The 6336-nt window shown below is 32.5% G+C and overlaps 1 pseudogene across 1 annotated transcript; it reads left to right on the plus strand.

Annotated features, from left to right (window-relative positions):
• Nucleotides 1–632: 632 nt before the first annotated feature.
• LOC107617050 (phospholipase A(1) DAD1, chloroplastic pseudogene) lies at nt 633–2202 on the plus strand (annotated as a pseudogene). The gene has a single exon (XR_015899955.1). The product of XR_015899955.1 is annotated as a phospholipase A(1) DAD1, chloroplastic pseudogene (transcript).
• Nucleotides 2203–6336: the final 4134 nt, after the last annotated feature.

The raw sequence follows: 6336 nt of genomic DNA on the forward strand, positions 1-6336 counted from the left end.
ATAAAAAATATTTTTTAATTGTTAATATATTTAATATATTTAAATTTTTTTATTTTATTCCTTTAATCAAAACCCTTAATAGGCTTGTTAACTAAATCTAAAATATATAAACAAAAAATTTTAGGGACTAATTTTTTTTATTAATTTTAATCAATATTTGACTAGTTTACTAATTTATATATATAAATTTTAATAAATATAAATTATATTAATTTGTGTATAAAATCTGATATATTAATGTGCATTAACCCAAATGTTAATATTTAGAGAAAAGGACAAATAGGTCCCTGACTCTTTGTCCCGCGGATATTTTTGTCTTTGACCATTAAAAAATACTTTTAAGTCCCTAACCTTCACAAAATTTGGACGGATCAGTCCTTTCGTCCAAATGCCTCCGTTAGAGACTGATCCGTCCAAATGCCTCCATCAAAGACTGATCCGTCCAAGTTTTATAAAGGTCAGGAACTTAAAAATATTTTTTAATAGTCAAAGACAAAAATGTTTAGGAAACAAAAGTTCAGGAACTTATCGGTTATTTTCTTTAATATTTATTAGCTTGTAGCACTGCTGATACATAAATAATAAGCACTGTCTTTTGCCCCACGCACCACTCCTCCACTCTCTTTAGAGTCCCCATATAAATGGAATGCAGCAAGTACCTAATAAACTGCAAAGAGAGGACAAGAAGCAAGATCTCATCATAATAATGAGGCTTGCTCTTACTATAAGAGCATCATCCTCTTCTTTTTCCATATCCAACCCCATTATCACTTTGTCACAAGATGAATCAAACACACCAACGTTACCTTTCAACCATTGTACCACACACTCATGGTCTCAACTTAAACCTACCTCATCAGCCAACTACATGTCCCCAAAACTTGGTCCCAAATGGAAGCAATACCAAGGAATCAACCACTGGCAAGACTTGCTTGATCCCCTTGATGATAACCTACGTTGGGAAATATTAAGATATGGACACTTTGTAGATGCAGCCTATCGTTCTTTTGACTTTGACCCTTCTTCTCCGACTTATGCCACGTGTCGTCATCCCAAAAGCTCGCTCTTAAATCGATGTGGAATTGCGAGCTCAGGATACAAATTAACTAAGAATTTACGCGCCACGTGTGGGATTCACGTGCCAACATGGGCAGATAAAATATCTAGTTGGGCATGTAGCCGGTCTAGTTGGATCGGTTACATAGCCGTATGTGAACACAAAAAGGAAATTATCCGGCTCGGCCGACGTGACGTGGTGATCGCATTTCGAGGAACGGCTACGTGCTTGGAGTGGCTGGAAAACCTACGTGCAACGTTAACTAACTTGGCTGATCAAGTGGACGGAAAAGACGATATTGGCCCTATGGTGCAAAAAGGGTTTCTAAGTCTGTACACGTCAAAAACCTCCAAGCAAGCAAGTTTGCAAGAGATGGTAAGAGAAGAGATTGGGAGAGTAATCAAATCCTATGGTAATGAACCACTTAGCCTCACCCTCACAGGTCATAGCCTTGGAGCCGCGCTTGCAATCCTAAGTGCGTATGATATAACCACCACCTTTGAGAATCCACCAATGGTGACGGTTGTTTCCTTCGGTGGGCCCCGCGTGGGAAACAGAAGATTTAGGAGAATATTGGAACAGAATGGGATCAAGATACTGAGAATAGTGAACCCTGACGATGTTTTCACAAGAGTTCCAGGGTTTGCTGTGAGTAAAGACAATGACGTGGCGGACAATGAAGATGTCCACGTGGCAAGATTGTTAGGGTGGTTACATAGGCGTGTAGAGGACATGCAGTTGGTTTATGCTGATGTTGGACAAGAGCTAAGGTTGAGTAGTAAGGATTTACCATATTTAAAGCAAGGAGATGTTGCCACGTGTCATGATCTGAAGACATACCTGCACTTGGTAAAAAGTTTTGTAAGCTCCTCGTGCGGCCCTTGCACACAGAAAACAATCAACGACATGTGGCCAAAGGCTTGGCTGTAATTGTGATTTTATATTATTTTCTTGTTTGTTTTGACTTTTGAACATAAGGTGGGATTTTTTACTGCTTGGTAAATATCTTGATGGTTGTATATATACCATGGAGGATAAAGCTTAAACTATTGTATCGAAGGCGAGAAAGTTTATGTAAAAATTATATTATTATAAACATGTAACTCTCAGTCAAATGCGATTTATAAACATGTAAACAAGCCGGGTATAAGTAGTTTTAGTTTGGTAAAATTTTTATTTTGTAAGAGTAAAATAGTTTATAAAAATTAGTTTTTAAAAAATAATTTTTTAAAGAATTAATTTTTACATACAAATCTTTTTATTGTATAAGTCTTACAAGTTCTCAATATTCTTTATTTCTAAAATGTATCTTTTATGGCACGTAGGTTTCACGCGTCTCCTTAATAGATTTTTCAATCAATCAACGCGTAAATATATAACTTCCTTTTTCGAAAGGATTTTGTTTCCTTTTTCGAATTTTTTCTGCGTTTTCTTGTCTTCTCTCTTCGATTTTTTTCATGCGTTTCTCTCTATCTTCTCCTTCGCCGTTTACATAAGTTTTTCTCTCTGTTTTCTTTTTTCGTTTTTCTCATTTTTCATTGTTTTTGAAATCAATCTCTGAAATTGTTTTGAAGCTAATGTATGATTCAACTTTAGATTGTCAGCTGAACCAGAACGAAGTGAATTTTGAATTTGAATCCAATGAAGTTTTTGAGATGTGGTTTAATTTCAGTTAATAATTGAATCTGAATATTCAGTTAATAGTTTATGATTGTGTAGTTGAATAATGCATGGACCTTGCCTGTGAAATTTGTTGTTCATTGTTTCTTATTTGAATTGAATCTGATGTACTAGTTCTGATAAATTTTCTGCATTTTATATCAGATATTTGGGTGTAAATCAGGAATATTTGGGTGTATTTTAAAAAAATTTGGGTGTATTTACAGTTTATAACTTTTCATCTCACTGGGGGTGAATTGTCTTATTCTTTTAGTTGAATTGTTTTAGTTTTTGTTTAATAATGATTCATGAATATGATTTTTGTTATTTTTTATGATGATTTTATAGTTCTATTTGCATTCTATAGTTTATGCTTGTTTTAATATGATGTATTTTGGATATATTTTGCAGCCCCTCTATGGTATTGATGGGCAATTTGTTCTTCACATACAAGTATTTTTCTCATACAAGTCTTTACAAGTCTTCTCCTCCTTTTATTATTTTGAATCCAATCAAGTGGCTGAGGTATGATTCAATTCAGAAGAGAAAAATGTTGCATTAGAGGAAATATTTTTCTATATTTACAACAAATTTGGATGTAATACGAAGATATTTGGGTGTATTTTTAAGAATTTTGGGTGTATTTTTATTCTGATAAGTTCTGCCTAATTCAAAACCCTTCTTCTTCCTCTTCCTCATCTTCTACTGCTGCTTTTTTTTTCATCATCATCACCATCTTCTTCTTTCTTTTATTCATCTTTTTCTTTTTGTTTTACCTTCTCAAGTTTGTTCTTGTTTTACTCTCTTAACAAGAATAAAAACAAAAAAATCAAACAAAAAAGAAGAAGAAACACATAATGCTGCAAAATTACTTGAAAGATGGTGAACTTATATTCATTTAACTAAAAGAAAGAAAGAAATAAGGAAATGAAGAAGGAAAAAAAATATAGCATTAGAGGAAACATTTTTCTGTACAAAAATACTATTTGTACACTAAAATCAGCCACCAATGTATTTGTGTATAAATACATGTGTGGTTTAATTTATATTCAATGTATATTTGTATTCCGGTATGTATTTTATATTGGTGGCTGACTTTGGTGGCTGATTTTAGTGTACACGTAGCATAACTCATTTTTGTATTTGCAGCAAATTTGGGTGTAAAACAAAGATATTTGGGTGTATTTTTATTCTGATAAGTTTTGCATAATTCAAAACTCTTCCTCTTCCTCCTCCTCCTCCTCATTTTCTGCTGCTTCTTTTTTTCATCATCATCACCATCTTCTTTTTTTTCTTATTCATTTTTTTCTTTTTGTTTTATCTTCTCAAATTTCTTCTTGTTTTATTCTCTTAACAAGAATAAAAACAAAAAAATCAAATAAAGAAGAAAAAGAAACACATAATGCTACAAAATTACTTAAAAAGAGGATGAACTTACATTCATTTAACTAAAAGAAAAAAAGAAATAAGGAAAAGAAGAAGAAAAAAATGCAGCATTAGAAAAAATATTTTTCTATACAAAAATACTATTTGTACACTAAAATTAGTCACTAAAATCAGCCACCAATCTATTTGTGTATAAATACATGTGTGTTTTAATTTATTTTCAATGTATATTAGTATTCCAGTATGTATTTTATACTGTGGCTGCTTTGGTGACTGATTTTAGTATACACGTAACATAACTCATTTTTGTATTTGCAGCAAATTTGGGTGTAAAACGAAGATATTTGAGTGTAACATAAAGATATTTGGGTGTATTTTTATTCTGATAAGTTCTGCATAATTCAGAACTCTTTCTTCTTCTTTTTTTTCATCATCATCACCATCTTCTTCTTCTTTTTTTCTTATTCATCTTTTCCTTTTTGTTTTACCTTTTTAAATTTCTTCTTGTTTTACTCTCTTAACAAGAATAAAAAAATCAAACAAAAAAGAAAAAGAAACACATAATGCTGCAAAATTACTTGGAAGATGATGAGCTTACATTCATTTTAACTAAAAGAAAGAAAGATAAGGAAAAGAAGAAGAAAAAAATGCAGTATTAAAGGAAACATTTTTCTGTACAAAAATACTATTTGTACACTAAAATCAGTCACCAATGTATTTGTGTATAAATATATGTGTTTTAATTTATTTTCAATGTATATTTGTATTCCAGTATATATTTTATACTGGTGGCTAATTTTGGTGGCTGATTTTAGTGTACGCGTAACATAACTCATTTTTGTATTTGCAGCAAATTTGGGTGTAAAACGAATATATTTAGGTATAAAACGAAGATATTTGGGTATATTTTTATTCTGATAAGTTCTACATAATTCAGAACTCTTGCTCTTCCTCCTCCTCATCTTCTACTGCTTCTTCTTCTTCGTCTTTTTATTTCATATTCTCATAATTTTTTTTTGGAAGAAAAAATCAAACAAAGAAGAAAATATATAATGTTGTCAAATCAAAAGAAGGAGGAGAAACAACAACGATGAAGATGAAACAAGCGAAGAAAAAAGAGAAGAAACACAAAGAAAGAGAAGAAGGAAGAAGAGGAGGAAGAGGAGAAACGCGAAAAAAAATTGGCCAAAAAACAGAGGGAGGGAGAGAAGAAAAGGAGCCGCGCGCCCGGCCCCGGGGGGGGGCAGAGGGAGGGATGTAATGGAAGCCTTGTTCCTTCGGTTGAATCAATAGAGAGAGGGAGGGCAGTAATGGAAGCCCTGTTCCTTCGGTTGAATCAATAGAGAATGAAATCTTTCTAGTATAACTTTTCTTGTTTCTGAATCAAAGCGCTGGTTACTGGTTAGCATAGACAGACAAGATATTAAAATTTAAAACACTACCTACTCATGACAACTGTGGTTCCTCTTACACATCTTTCTACAGAAAAGAATGATATCTTGTTAGAAGTATCCATTTCATCATTCGGAACCATGTCCTATCCCTCTCTCCCTTACTATACATCTCTGCATACAATTTAATAATGGTGCTAATTTACTTATCTTTTTCAAACCTCCGTTAAACCATATTATACCAGTTTCTATCAGGAATGAAATGATGTTGTCGAGTTTTAACAAAGCCATGATACATGAATTTAAAAAAGAATAGCATAATTAGTTTTTTTTCATTCAAAGATCAATAATAATTAACAGTAAGACTCGGTATTTTAATATACTTGAGGTTTAGTGAAAATCATTCAACTCCCTTCTATTTCAAAAGACATAAACTGAGCTCTCATGACATTTGGGTGATAATACACCTAAGAGCCCAGTATTTGTACAATATAACATTATAACATGAAACTATACCCCTGTAAAAATAACACAGAGCTTCTAAAAAGATGCTTAGGAAAAGCTGCCTAGACAAATGGGATTGGAACACAATGAGTTACCTCAAATAACAGGAGAGAGCAATATAGCTTGCCCACAAAATATTAACTTCCTACCTTTTTCTGTGTTACTACATCTTTGGTAGAAAAAGAAATCAAATCTTAGATTTTGTCTTTTGAGGAGTGATACACAAGCGAAACAAATGTTTATCAGAAGCTATTAACTTAGGTTGTGAACTTGTGGTGCAGATGAACGATAATAACAGAATATACTTATACATTCAAGGATCAATAACAATGCACATCA

The sequence above is a fragment of the Arachis ipaensis genome, chromosome B9, assembly GCF_059453495.1.
Source record: "Arachis ipaensis isolate K30076 ecotype BB chromosome B9, ASM5945349v1, whole genome shotgun sequence".
Lineage (NCBI taxonomy): Eukaryota > Viridiplantae > Streptophyta > Magnoliopsida > Fabales > Fabaceae > Arachis > Arachis ipaensis.